The sequence below is a fragment of the Eptesicus fuscus genome, chromosome 6 (genome assembly GCF_027574615.1).
Source record: "Eptesicus fuscus isolate TK198812 chromosome 6, DD_ASM_mEF_20220401, whole genome shotgun sequence".
In the NCBI taxonomy this organism is placed as follows: domain Eukaryota; kingdom Metazoa; phylum Chordata; class Mammalia; order Chiroptera; family Vespertilionidae; genus Eptesicus; species Eptesicus fuscus.
In genome coordinates this window covers 52,408,077-52,424,080 of record NC_072478.1, presented here as the reverse complement: position 1 = coordinate 52,424,080, position 16,004 = coordinate 52,408,077, and the positions used below count along the sequence as shown (strand labels likewise).

General features: G+C 37.7%; 1 protein-coding gene across 1 annotated transcript in view; it reads right to left on the bottom strand.

The window, feature by feature from the left end:
* Positions 1-16,004, bottom strand: part of LRBA (LPS responsive beige-like anchor protein) — a 564,845-nt gene that overhangs the window by 140,633 nt on the left and 408,208 nt on the right. The gene's annotated exons all lie outside the window — the stretch shown is intronic.

Genomic DNA, 16,004 nt, shown 5'->3' with positions numbered 1-16,004 from the left:
CCTGGTCAGGGCGAATACCAAGGTTGTGGGTTCAATCCCCAGTTGGGGCACTTGAGTAGGCAACAAATCAATGTTTCTCTATCTCTCGAACCCCTTCTTCTCTCACAAAAATCAACAAAAAACATATCCTTTGGTGAGGATTAAAAATAATAAAAAAAATTAATGAGTCAGTACAGGTAAAGTCCTACAAACCATGCATGACAACATCCAATGAATGCTACCTATTATTTTTGAGATTATCTTTAGAACTGGAGTAAAATTTCAATGAAACAATAGCCTGTAAAGAGCCAGCACATTACTTGGCATAAGATAAGAAGCTTTATAAATGTTAGCTTATGTTGTTATTATTGTTGCTGCTGTTATTCAGGGAACACACGAACTCCACTAAACAGTATGCAAAATTTTGTGTGATTATACACATGTACATTTTCTTAAGAAAAATATACAGAGTGTTCTTAAGATTTTCAAAGGGGTCTAAGGGCTGAAATGATGTTAAGATCAATTGCTTTAAGTAACAATTCATTCTGATAAATCATTCTGACCTTTAGAAAACACCTATTGTTTATTTTTTTTTAATCAAACACTTTCTTTAATGAAGACCTATGAATTAGTCACTCCTCATTTATAAGAGAAAGAAAATATCTGATTATTAATGGGGGAAATATTAAAATAAATTTTGATATTGGTTTTAAAATAGTTGTATTCAGAAAGATTCTATTGAATATAAAGCAATGTTAAATTAGTTTTTAAACTGCTTTTCATGTTAATATGGGATTTTAAGCAAGATTTTTAAATCATCAGTTTAGCTATCTTTTTTAAGTTAACTATTTTTTTCAAAGCTCCTATTTATTTTTAGTACCATTCTCTTCAATAGTTTTAAAAGATTCTAATCACACTGTATTTTAAGCGACTGTTTTATGTTACAAGCAAATTTTTTTTAATCTTTAGCTGATTAGCATTTTAAATCAGTATACAATATACTAAGTTAAAATGCCACCTTTTAAAGCATTAGTTTCTGCACAAAAGAATCATATCTGATTTACCAAATTTATGCCAGTTAGGAATGAAACTGACTCCAAGAAATCTCTGTTACAGAACCAATTCTGAATGCCTTTAAATGAATTTTAGTTGTTGTCCCTAAAGACTGAGCTATGCAAAAGGAAAAAAGAAATAAAATCATTCAAAGACAAATTATGTGAATTAAAAATAGAATCAATGCTCCTTTTGTATGGTTCTGCAGCATATTAAGTATTCACTTTATCTGCTCCCATTTTTATTACTCTCCAAATGAGTGCACCCCCAAAATCAATAGTTATAGAATCACGTTTCTTGAATATAATGCTAAAACCAATTAAGATTGATTTCACTAGCATCTAAAAAAAAAGGCATTGCGCAGAGATCCATATAGGTAGAACCCACAGTATTGATTCTAGCTGTTATTGTTACAGTTGGTTTCTGAAGCCTGCTCCAGGACAGCTATCAAGACATACCACATTTATTTGCAAGCATATAAAAAAGAAGTCCCCAAATAAAAGAAGGTTAAAAAAAAAACAAAAAACAGTGGAGCTGTGCAATGACAATGATACACTATCAGCTTACTCAGAGAAGTTACAGTGGGAATACACACATTGAATTATACATTACGCGAAAGCACTGATTTATTGTGGTAATAACATCCACCTCATTAAAAGATTCTGCTTTGCTGCAGTTGGAAGGCTACATATTGTTTACTGCTATAAATTAATGGCGGTACAAAGAAGGCTGTGGAACCGTCTTAACAATAGATCTGTAATGACAGTGCTGTATATCACAGCTTCCTCAGCAGCTTCATAATAAAATGGAGACAATGTATTGAGCTAATACATTCTACCATGCTGGCCCATATTTTTCTGACAACTGCTTTAAAAGATGAGCTGAATCCAACTATGCTATAATGCAGCAAAACATTTAACTAAGCAAGAGTCTGTCACACACCAAAGTGCATCATAGCATTTTTAAAACATTGTCTAAATCAGCATTTCAAGATGTTTATTAATTTCTATAAAGAAGTAAAATTAAATGCTGAGAGTTACTCTTATACAGTATATCACGAGTATCAATAGAGTATAATTCAGAAAAATGCAGAGCACTATCATCCTATAGGGAGCTCTTTGTACAATTTAACTGTAAAAGCTTGGCTAAAGATATTTTAAAATCAGCAAATTGATTAAAGGAATAAGAGCAAAAATATTGGTCATTTAAAATAACAACTTCCTGAAAAAAAATCAACAAAAAACAAGAATTGATTAGAGAGGTGTAATTCAAGTTCATAATGACATAAACATAAATAACCCCAGAATATAAAAAAAATAATTATAAACATTACATGAAACTAACAAAAAGAGTTATATAAGATTTTTAAATCTACAAAATAATAAAAGAACCTTGAAATAAAATTATTTAAAAATTAAAGTATAAGGACTACCAACACAAACATTAAATTTAAGAAGATGGAAGTAACTTGGATTATAGTAAGACAAGACAAATTAAAGAAAATAGAGCACCAAAACTCTTAAAAATGTAGAAATAGCAACAACAACAAAATCACTGTACCTATGATATTTTAATCTCACAAATAGCAAAACTGCCAAATGTGGTAGAGTGTTAAGTGTTCTGTTTGAGATATAGTAATGATACCCTTCAGAACCAGATGTATTAAAAAAAACTTCCTAAATCAGGTTTTTAAGAGTATTACAACTAAAATACCTTACTACCTTATTTGAGAAGCAACTTTTCTAACTATTAGGATAACAAAAATATTGCATGTAAAGTGCCCAGCTCAGTGCCTGTCACATAGCAAATTATTAGTAATAATTATTTTTCAGTTTATTTTACTTAAGGACCAGTCAGAAATTAAGCAAACACTTACTGAATAATTCAGTTAGATGATTTGGAATATGAGGAAGCAAAAACACCCCATCAGAAGAGCAAAAAATATATAATTATCCAAAAATATGAAGATAGTATAAGGAGCCTCTGGAACAACTTCAAGCATACCAACATTTGCACTGCCAGAAGGGAAAGAGAGAGAGCAAGATATTGAAATCCTATTTGAGGAAATAGTGACAGGAAACTGCCCCCACCTGGTGAAAGAAATAGACATACAAATCCAGGAAGCACAAAGAGTCCCAAACAAGAGGAACCCAAAGAGGCCCACACCATGGCACATCATAATTAAAATGCCAAGAGTTAAAGTACAAAGAGAGAATCTTATAAGCAGCAAGAGAAAAACAGTTAGTTACCTATAAGGGAGTGTCCATATGACTACCAGCTGATTTCTCAACAGAAACTTTGCAAGCCAGAAGGGAGTGGCAAGAAATATTCAAAGTGATGAAAAGCAAGGACCTACAACCAAAATTACTCTAACCAGCAAAGCTATCATTTAGAATTGAAGGTCAGATAAAGAGCTTCACAGACAAGAAAAGCTAAAGGAGTTCATTACCATCAAACAAGTAGTACATGAAATGTTGAAGGGTATTCTTTAGGAGAAGAAGGAAGAGAAGGAGAAGGAGGAGGGGGGAGAGGAGCAGGAGGAAGACAAAACAATGAACAATAAAATGGCAATAAATATTTATCAACAATTGAATCTAAAAATCAAAATAAACGAAATCTAACGACCAAAATAAACTGATGAATAAAATAGAATCAGAGGCATGGAAACATGGAACAGACTGAAGAATCTCAGAAAGAAGGGGTAGGAGGCGCAGGAAGAGTAACCAAAGAACTTGTATGCATATATGCATTACCTATGGCCACAGACAATAGGGTGGTGAAGGCCTGGGGCAGGAACCAGGTGGAGAGGAGCAAGGGGGAAAACAAAGGGTGGTATCTGTAATACTCTTAACAATAAAGATTTTTTTTAAAAAAAGAATATTTTTTAAAAATCCATTAAACAAGCCTGATGAGATCAGTGGAGTCTATTAGAAAAGAATGCAATAAAACATCATAATCCTCCATTGGTACATATAGTACTTATACTGTGCATTATATGTCAAAACCCTAATAGTACACAATAGTCCCCCTAAAACACTTACCTCAAGAATATAAGCAAAGCCAAATTACTTCACAAAAGTCCAAAGGGCGCTCAAATTTTACTATGAAATTATATTAAATGTCAAGTATGCTGCAATCATCTTCTACTACATTAATTAAAAAAATAGTTTTGGATTTACAGACCCCATCAAGGGCACACAACAGACTCTCATATAATCACTACTAAAAGTTAGTGGTAAAAAGAAAATGCTTTTGTCCTAGCTGGTTTGGCTCAGTGGATAGAGCATCAGCCTGCAGACTGAAGGGTCCTGGGTTCGATTCCGGTCAAGGGCACATGCCCGGGTTTCGGGCTCCATCCCCAGTGAGGGACATGCAAGAGGCAGCCAATCAATGATTCTCTCTCATCATTGATGTTTCTCTCTCTCTTTCTCCCTTCCTCTCTGAAATAAATAAAAATGTATTAAAAATTTTAAAAAAAGAAAAGGCTTTTATATTGATACATTCGAAGTTTTTCTTTTTTAAAATTTCAGGAAATCTCACCTGAAGTTATATAATTAAGAATAATGTCTCCAAACAAAAAATAAATAAATAAATAATAAAAAAGAATAATATCTCCAACTTACATTTTACAATTTATAAAATATTATTATGCATTCTTGCAATAAATATGTTAGCTAGATATCACTATTTTAATAATGAAGACAAGAAGTATCTTGAGTAATATTGTTGAAAATCAATATAAATCTGAGAGATAAAAACCTAGTTCTCAAAATCTGGTCTTTGAGCCATTTTATCCATCTAAAACTGTTGTATTACAAATTGTTCTTCCTAATTTCAACAAATTCCCCATTTCTTACCCAATTTGAAATGATATTTATTTAAAGGATTGATTTAAAGGCTAATAATACATGTAAAGGCTAAGAAGCAATCCTGGCACAAAGAAGGTCCTCAATAAGTACAATTGCTATTAATGTTGTAATTGCTATCATCACTGTCACCATAATTCCTTCTTCCTTTTGAGATTTATGTGTGAATTGTTCCATTTTATATCAACCTTGCAGACGTGAAAAATTCCAACTGCTGGACCATGATTACAGTTACTTAGAGTAAGGAAATTATAGGGAATTGACAAGAAATCTGAGTAATTTTATATAGCAGAAATCTGCTTGAGTTAACAAACTTCTCTTTTAAAATCCAAGTCTGCAAAGAGGTTTTTACATCTTTCTATGAAGGCTTTCTTTAGAAAAATCAATGGACCCTAACATGAGCATGAGAAGCAATGGACCCTAAGCATGAGGATGAGAAGATGAAAGAAAGAAGAAAGAAAATAAGCAAACAAACAAATAAGTAAATCATTCTAGAGCATAAAAACTCAGAAATAGGGCCTTTGTAAATGCTAAGGGAGAGTGTATCATAAAGATACATTTTGTGTGTATATAGGAATATAGGAGAGATGTCAAAAGGGCCTCAGGAAGGGCAAACAAAAGAGCATGGCTACTTTAGGATATCAATGAGTGGCCTAAAGCCATCTGCCAATGTCATCTTCATTTGGTATGATTAGGAAATTGGAAACATCCTTTAATTATCTGACTACATATAAAGCCGGTCCTACAGCATTTATGAGGTCATGGACAAAAGAGGTCATACATTATTTTATTCTTTCCTGGAAGAGGGAAGGTCTGTAGATGTTGAAAGAAAGCCACTGCTAAAAACTAGGGGGGGGGGGAAGGGGGGGAAGGGGTAAAAAAAAAAAGAAAAGAAAAAGTGGTTGACTCAATGCTATATGAATTAAATGGTTTTTGTTATAAAAATATCAGATTAAATGTTAGTTTCATCTAACTTAGAAAATGAAAGAGGGTGAACTATCAGGAAGTGTGACATCATAAAAGATGGTAACAATTTGGTTTTAAAAGATTACAGGAAATAACTATGATATGCAGATTAAAGGGACCATTCTATTTAATGCCAATGCTACTATTTATTGGATATAAATGATGGTGCTCAAGTCTCATATAAATTATATCATTACATTCATAACAATCCCTTAATACACAAACTTATTAGCATCCCCAAATTACCAGTGAAAAAAATAAGTCTGGGAGAAGTTAGATGACTATTGTTGGTTGGTTACCAAGCCGGTGACAGGGGCAAGATCCAGAGCAGACTCTAACTAAATTGACTATAAAACCTAAAATGATCTGGATTGTGTAGATTGATGAAAATATTGGTGCCAAATCTGTAAGGCCATTAGAATCCTTTCATGGGAGGTTTAGATTGTCTTTGAAAAAATACAATTTACGTTTTTTATGTGAATATCACTTAGTGGAGGTTTTATAATTGGGAATATGGGTATTTTGTCTTGGGACACCAAAATTATGCATGGCAAAAACAGCTTTTATAAAAAAAAAAAGTAAACAAAAAAGGTAAGTATTGCATCACAGTGTATTGCTTTACACTCCTCTTAACTTTTAAATATGTATACTCCCATCCATGAACCCAAATGAATTTTATTCTGTGCATCTCCACCACCTGCCTTTCTCCCCTACACCCCAAGAGAAGAAAATAAAGAAAGAGCCTCTGTCATTTAAGCAATGTTGCCACTGTTAGGAGGTACAGCAACTATTTTGTGTCAGTTATAACAGCTCTTTTTTTTTTTTTTTTAAATATATCTTTATTGATTTCAGAGAGGGAGAGGGAAAGAGATAGAAACATCAGAGAGAATCATGGATTGGCTGCTTCCTGCACATCCCCCACTGGGGATAAAGCCTGCAACCCGGGCATGTGCCCTTGGCTGGAATCGAACTTGGGACCCTTCATCCACAGGCTGACGCTCTATCCATGAGCCAAACCAGCTAGGGCTATAACAGCTCTTTTATCTAAATGGCAATTGCAACAAATAGCCTGATCAGAATTTTTATGCAACCTTGGCTTTTAAGGTATTTTATCAAATGCTATATATGGTTGAAATAGATTGGTACTTTTCTTCATGCACTCTACATTTTATTTAATACTGTCAAGAAAAAAATTCCACTGGCACACCAGTGTGGCTTTATTAACAAATACAGTAGGTCTTCAGGTTACATCAGAGATCCGTTCCTACGGCGTGACATAACGTGATTTTTGCCATAAGTCAGAACCCACCTACATAAGCACCTACGTCATTCACATGGAGCACATACACAGCAGTAATGAAGTGAAACAGTAAAAGAAATTTAAAAGAAGGATAACAATTCCTGACCTTTACTTGTGCGACGTAACCACAAAACAACGTAAGTCGAGTCCAACGTAACCCGAGGACTGTCTGTAAGCACTTTTGTTCTCAAGTACCAGAGCAGTTTCTAAGCCCTTTAAAACACACTTTCTTGCAAGTAGCATTAAACATGCACTCACTATACTATTTCAATTTAACAAACACATCTTGCAGAAAAGAAAGTATTTCATTTTATTTATTATGCCTATGTAGAATCTAAATCATTTCAAACGCTCATGTTGGTAGATTTAATAGCAATGCCTTCACACTTATTATTCACCTATGGTTCATATTAAGTGATTTTTACTATAGGTTTTTATCTGAATTTGAGACAGGTACATAAATGGATTAAAATAATATTTTAATCCAATGCCAGTGTTGAGCTAAATGCTAGCATAACCCCAATGTTAACAATGCAAGGGAAACTGGAAAAAAAAGTAATTATGAAAATGATAAACAACCAAGATGCCCAAAACTGATATATCAAAACCTATCCATTTGTAAACAGAATCATATAAGACCATTAAAATCAGAAGTTCCAGTCCAAGAAGGTGTCCTTCTAAGAGAAACCTAACCTATATCTACATATGGAACAATCCCTCTGAAAGAAATCCAGAAACTAGCTGAGCAACTCATAGATTTGAGAAAACAAGAAAAAACACACTAAAAAAAAAACCAAACCCATATCATAACAGACTAGAGGCCCAGTGCACGAAATTGTGCATTCGGAAGGGGGGGGGGAAGTGTCCCTCAGACTGGTCTGCACCCTCTCCAATCTTGGACCCCTTCGGGGATGTCCGACTGCCGGTTTAGGCAGGATCAGGCCTAAACCAGCAATCGGACATCCCTCTCACAATCTGGGACCGCTGGCTCCTAACTGCTCACCTGCCTGCCTGCCTGATTGCCCCTAACCACTTCTGCCTGCCAGCCTGATCACCCCCTAACCCAGTGGTCGGCAAACTCATTAGTCAACAGAGCCAAATATCAACAGTACAACGATTGAAATTCTTTTGAGAACCAAATTTTTTAAATTTAAACTTCTTCTAACGCCACTTCTTCAAAATAGACTTGCCCAGGCCGTGGTATTTTGTGGAAGAGCCACACTCAAGGGGCCAAAGAGCCACATGTGGCTTGCGAGCCGCAGTTTGCCGACCACTGCCCTAACCGCTCCCCTGCTGACCTGATTGATGCCTAACTGCTCCCCTGCTGATCCGATCGCCCACAACTGCCCTCGACTGCTGGCCTGATCACCCTCAACTGCCCTCCCCTGCAGGCCTGGTCACCCCCAACTGGCCCCCCCCCCCCACCCGCCAGCCATCTTGTGGCAGCCATCTTGTGGTGGCCATCTTGTGATGATGTAGCACGAGGGCGTGATGCCACTTAGGCTTTTATTATATAGGATAGGAAAGGTTGCCTTACCTCTACCACAAGCATGCAATGAATGACAATAGCAATCTACTCCTAGAAAAAAGCAAGAAAGAGAAAAAAAAACTTCTCTGTGGCACAGGTACAGAGGTTCTGCTAAAAGATTGAGCAGGAACAGCACCGCAGGGCTCTTGTGAAGTACAAACTCAAGTGGAGGAATTAGAAGTCTATGTTGCAATGAAGGTAATAATGACAATAACAAACTCAACCAAGCTCAGCTACTGACTAGGTTGACTGAACTCCCAACACAAACTGCCTGACAGAAGAGGAGGCACCCACATTTCTAGGCATAAAATAGTATTCACATCAGATCTCTGCTGGCAGTCAACCAAAAACTATCAGACAATTAGAATATTACGGAAAAATAATGACACATTATGAACAGATAAAGCAATCAAAAGAACTAGTCTCAGAGATAATAGAGATGGTTAGAAGTACCTTGCAGATTATTTAAAATAACTGTAATTCATAAATTAAAAGAGCCAGTGGAAGGGTGGAAAACTTATATAAACAGGTGGGAAATTTCAGCAGAGCTGAAAACTATAGAAAAAGAATCGAATATAAATGGTTGAAATAAGTATCATAGGTGAAGAATTCTTTTGATGAGCTTAGTCTGCTCAAAGACTGGACACAGCTAAGTAAATAATAATCAAGTCTGAAGGTAGGTTAATAGAAATGATCCAAAATGAAGAAGAAAAACGAAAACACAAACAGGATTGAGTAACCAAGAGCTATGAGACAAAATCAGAGAGTCTAATATAGATGTACTTGGAGTCTCAGAGGGAGGAAAGATATAAAAGAACAAAAGAAATATCTAAGCAATGAATAAGTAATTTTCAAAATTAATAACAAGAAATAAACTACAGATTCAAAAAACTCTTAAAACTCAAAGCAGGAAAACAAAACAAACAAATGTAGAAGAGAGATCATAGTCAAAGAGCTGAAAATCAAAGATAAAGAAACAAGTCTTAAAGCCAGAGTAAAGAAAAATAAGTAAACATTATTAAACAGAAAGAAACAAAATTGTAAGAATAATACAAACTTTCATCGGTAACTAGGCCAGTCAGAAGACAGTAAAAAGTCACCTTAAAAATATTATTGCTCCCCCAAATACCTGTCAATCTAGAGTTCTGCACCCAGTGAAAATATTGTTTAAAATCAATATGAAATACTTTGAGATTAAAATAAAATTGAAACAATTAATTACTAGAAGACATGCACTTCAAGAAATATTAATTAAAAATTTTAGAATATATAGAAGGGATTAAAATATACATCCATACAAAGAAATAAAGATTATCAGACAGGGTAATACTCAGGGTAAACATAAACTTTTTTTTCTTATTTTTATTGCTTTAGAAGATGGCTATCTGAAGCAAAACTAGTAACAATGTATTGAGTTTAGAGAATAATTAGTTGAAAAGTGAGAACAATAGCTCCAAAGGCTGGAATAGAGAGAATAAGGGGATACTGTTATGAGGTTTGAAAACTAAACATGCAGTTGTATTATATAATTTGAAGATAAACTGTCATAAGTTAAAAGTGTATATTTCAAACAATATACCACTAAATTATCTATATATATAAAGAGTCAGGGTCTGTAACATCCAAAACGACCGAAGGCTCGACCTAACGCCCAGGCTGCACGCACAGCAGGCTCTGGTGGGTGGGGACTTGTGGCAGCGGGGATGGGGGCGGGGGAGGCGGGGCCAGCACTCACACTCACTCACAACCACACACACACACACAGACACACACAGTGCCCACCAGCTCACAGCCTTTTCTCCCTTTCTTTCCCTCCCTCCCAGCTCGCTCTTGGAGCCTCTCTCAGAATGAGGCCCGAGGGCGGACAGAGGGTGGAGCTTCCCCTACTGGCCCCGCCCCCTCCCAGCCAGGAAAGAGGAAGAGGGATAGAGGAAGGCAGGAAGGCCTGGAGGACTGCTGAGAAAAACAGAGACAGAGATTTGGAGAGACTGGGATGGAGAGATGGAAACAAACTGGGTCTGAAGAGGCCTGGATGGAAGGGAGGCCTGTGGGGGCCAGAAACTGAAATGTGGGCCCCGGCCAGCCGGGCGTGGTGAACTCTGGGTCTTGCGAGATCAGGGGCATGGCTGGCCTCCAAACCAGACCCTGACAGGAGGGAGGAGGGAGCCCCATTCCTCACGGAATCGGCAGTTGGTCAGGTTGCTGTCAGGGGCCTGCTAGCCAGGAATCCCATTCACCTGTACCTCGGACCTTGACAGCAGGGAGGAGGGAATATGTCTAAAGACAAACTATTGGGACAAAGTACCTCTGAAGCTGAAAGAAGCCATTGTTGGTGACAGGATGTATCTGAAGGCGAACTATTGGCACAAGGTATCTCTGAAGCTGAAAGAAGCCAGCGTCGGCGACAGAATATGTCTGAAGACCAACGATTGGCACAACGTACCTCTGCAGCCAAAAGAAAGTGGCAGCGTCAACAGAGTATGTCTGAAGAGCATCTATTAGCCGAAAGAAGCCGTCATCGGAAACAGAATGTATCTGAAGATCAACGATTGGCAGAACATACTTCTGCAGCCAAAAGAAGCCGGTGTTATCGGCAGAAAATGTCTGAAGACCAACTATTAGCACAACGTACCTCTGAACCCAAAAGAGGCCGACATTGGCGACAGAATGTATCTGAAGACCAACAATTGGCACAATGTAGCTCTGCAGCCGAAAGAAGCCGGCGTCATCGAAAGAAAATGTCTGAAGACCAACGTGCCTCTGAAGCTGAAAGAAGGCAACGGCATCGACAGAATATATCTAAAAAACAGTCATCAACAAGTACTACCAATACTGGCAGGAACTGCCTTCACAGTGAAAATGGAGTAAATGAGGATGCAATTATCGAACATAGTTGTGGTGGAATGACTGTTAGATGTCAATTTTGCCTATCACTAAATTTCTCTGATGAAAAACCATCTGATGGAAAATTTACTTGATGTTGTAGCAAAGGTAAAGTTTGTCCAAATGATATACATTTTCCAGAATCCCCAGAATATTTAAAAAATTTAATGATAAATGAAGATTCTGACAGTAAAAATTGCATGGAAAATATTCGTTCAATAAATAGTTCTTTTGCTTTTGCTTCAATGGGTGCAAATATTGCATCACCATCAGGATATGGGCCATACTGTTTTAGAATACATGGACAAGTTTATCACCGTACTGGAACTTTACATCCTTCGGATGGTGTTTCTCGGAAGTTTGCTCAACTCTATATTTTGGATACGGCCAAAGCGATGAGTAAAAGATTAGCAATGCCAGAAAACCAAGGCTGCTCAGAAAGACTCATGATCAACATCAACAACCTCATGCATGCAATAAACGAATTAACAAAATCATACAAGATGCTACATGAGGTAGAAAAGGAAGCCCAATCTGAAGCAGCTGCAAAAGGTATTGCTCCCACGGAAGTAACAATGGCGGTTAAATACAATCGTAATAGTGACCCAGGTAGATATATATCTACCGGTGTAACCGGAGTTACTGTCATATTCAGAAACGAAGATGGAGAACCTCCTTTTGAAAGGGACTCGCTCATTCACTGTAAACCAGATCCCAATAATCCAAATGCCACTACAATGAAACAAATCAGTATACTGTTTCCTGTATTAGATGCAATGACATATCCTTTTTTCCCACATGGTGAAAAAGACTGGGGAACAGATATTGCATTAAGACTCAGAGACAACAATGTAATTGACAATAATACTAGAAAAAATGTAAGGACACGAGTCACACAAATGCAGTATTATGGATTTCATCTCTCTGTGCAGAACATGTTCAATCCTATTTTAAATGCAGGAAAATTAACTCAACAGTTTATTGTCGATTCATATTCAAAAATGAAAGCCAATCGAATAAATTTCATTAAAGAAAACTAATCTAAGTTGAGAGTTGAAAAATATAGTGGTTTGATGGATTATCTCACATCTAGATCTGCAAATGACAATGTGCCGATTGGTAAGATGATAATACTTCCATCATCTATTGAGGGTAGTCCCAGAAATATGCAGCAGCAATATGAGGATGCTATGGCAATTGTAACGAAGTTTGGCAAACCTGATTTATTCATAACCATAATGTGCAACCCCAAATGGGAAGATATTACAAACAATTTACAAGACTGGCAAAAAGTTGAAAACAGACCTGACTTGGTAGCCAGAGTTTTTAATATTAAGCTGAATGCTCTTTTAAATGATATATGTAAATTCCATTTATTTGGCAAAGTAATAGCTAAAATTCATGTCATTGAATTTCAGAAACGCGAACTGCCTCATGCTCACATATTATTGATATTAGATAGTGAATGCAAATTACGAACAGAAGATGACACTGACCATATAGTTAAGGCAGAAATTCCAGATGAAGACCAGTGTCCTTGACTTTTTCGAAATGTAAAATCAAATATGGTACATAGACCATGTGGAATACAAAATCCAAATAGTCCATATATGGAAAATGGAAAATGTTCAAAGGTATATCCAAAAGAATTTCAAAATGTGACTATTGGAAATACTGATAAGATATTCCAAATACAAACGAAGATCTGGTAGCACCATGTCTATTGGAAATAAAGTTGTCGATAACATTTGGATTGTCCCTTATACCCATATTTGTGCCTTAAATATAACTGTCATATAAACGTTGAAGAATGCACATTGATTAAGAGTGTCAAATATTTATTTAAATACGTCTATAAAGGGCATGATTGTGCAAATATCCAAATTTCTGGGGAAAAAAAATTATCAATCATGACGAAGTATAGGACTTCATTGACTCCAGGTATGTGAGTGCTCCTGAGGCTGTTTGGAGACTTTTTGCAATGCGAATGCATGACCAATCTCATGCAATCACAAGATTAGCTATTCATTTGCCAAATGAACAAAATTTGTATTTTCATACGGATGATTTTGCTGAAGTTATAGATAGGGCTAAAAGGCATAACTCGACTTTGATGGCTTGGTTTTTACTGGATAGAGAAGATTCCGATGCACGTAATTATTATTATTGGGAGATTCCCCAACATTATGTGTTTAATAATTCTTTGTGGAGAAAATGCCAAAAGGATGGAATAAAGTATTAGGTAGACTGTTCACTGTGAACTTTAGAGAACCAGAACGATATTACCTTAGACTTTTGCTTCTGCATGTAAAAGGTGTGATAAGTTTTGATGATCTGTGAACTGTAGGTGATGTAATTTATGATACATTTCGTGAAGCTGCAAAACATCGAGGATTATTAATCGACGACACTATCTGGAAAGATACAATTGACGATGCAATCATCCTTAATATGCCCAAACAAATACGGCAACTTTTTGCATATATATGTGTGTGTTTGGATGTCCTTCTGATGCAGACAAATTATGGGATGAGAATAAATCTTATTTTATTGAAGATTTTTGTTGGAAATCACACCAAAGAGAAGGTGCCTGTGTGAACTGTAAAATGCATGCCCTTAATGAAATTCAAGAGGTATTCACATTGCATGGAATTAAATGTTCACATTTCAAACTTCCAGACTATCCTTTATTAACAGATACAAATACATGTAATGAATCATACAAGCGACAATAGGCAGAGGTTTTGATAAATTCTCTAAATGATGAATAGTCAGCAGCCTTTCAGACTATAACTTCAGCCATCGAAGATCAAAGTATACATCCCAAATGCTTTTTCTTGGATGGTTCAGGTGGTAGTGGAAAAACATCCTAGCTAATAAAAGAGTAATATGCAAATTGACTGTCACTCCAAACACAGGATGGCCACCCCATGTGGTCAAAGATGGCTGCCCCCATGTGGACACAAGATGGCCGGCAGGGGAGAGCAGTTGTAGGTGATCGGGCCAGCAGGGGAGGGCAGTTAGGGGTGACCAGGCTGGCAGAAGAGGGCAGTTGGGGGTGACCAGGCCTGCAGGGGAGGGCAGTTGGGAGAGACCAGGCCTGCAAGGGAGGGCACTTGGGAGGGACCAGGCCTGCAGGGAAGGGAAGTTAGGGGGGGTACAGGCCTGCAGGGGAGGACACTTGGGAGGGACCCAGGCCTGCAGGGGAGGACAATTGGGGGGGACTAGGCCTGCAGGGGATGGCACTTGGGGGCAACCAGGCCTGCAGGGGAGGGCATTTGGGGAGGAACAGGCCTGCAGGGGAGTGCAGTTGAGGGGGACCAGGCCTGCAGGGGAAGGTAGTTTGGAGCGACCAGGCCTGCAGGGGAGGGCAATTAGGGGTGACCAGGCTGGCATGAGATGGCAGTTAGGGGTTATCGGGCCAGCAGGGGAGGGCAGTTGGGGGCAACCAGGCCTGCAGGGCAGGTCAGTTAGGGGTGACCAGGCTGGCTGGGAGGGCAGTTGGGATGACCAGGCTGGCAGGGGAGGGCAGTAAAGGGTGACCAGGCCGGCAGGGGAGGCCAGTTAGGGGCAATCAGGCTGGCAGGGGAGCAGTTAGGCGTCGATTAGGCTGGCAGGAGAGTGGTTAGGGGGTGATCAGGATGGCAGGCAGAAGCGGTTAGGGGCAATCAGGCAGGCAGGCAAGCAAGCAGTTGGGAGCCAGCAGTCCTGGATTGTGAGAGGGATGTCCGACTGCTTGTTTAGGCCCGAATGGGCAGTTGGACATCCCTCAAGGAGTACCAAATTGGAGAGGGTGCAGACTGGGCTGAGGGACACCACCCACCCTGTGCACGAATTTTGTGCACTGGGCCTCTAGTATCTTTATAAAGTTTTAATATATTATATTAGAGGTCGTGGTGGTACTGTTTTACCCACAGTGTCTACAGGAGTTGTTGCAAATTTACTTCTTGGTTGAAGAACCTTTCATTCCCAATATAAATTACCAATTCCATTAAATGAAACTTCAATTTCTAGACTCAATATAAAGATTGAAGTTGCTAAAACCATTAAAAAGGTCCAACTTCTCATTATTGATGAATGCACAATGGCATCCAGTCATGCTATAAATGCCATAGACAGATTACTAAGAGAAATTATGAATTTGAATGTTGCATTTGGTGGGAAAGTTCTCCTTCTCAGAAGGGATTTTCGACAGTGTCTCAGTATTGTGCCACATGCTATGCAATCAGCCATAGTACAAACGAGTTTAAAGTACTGTAATGTTTGGGGATGTTTCAGAAAGTTGTCTCTTAAAACAAATATGAGAACAGAGGATTCTGCTTATAGTGAATGGTTAGTAAAACTTGGAGATGGCAAACTGGATAGCAGTTTTCATTTAGGAATGGATATTATTGAACTCCCCTGTGAAATGATTTGTAACAGATCTATT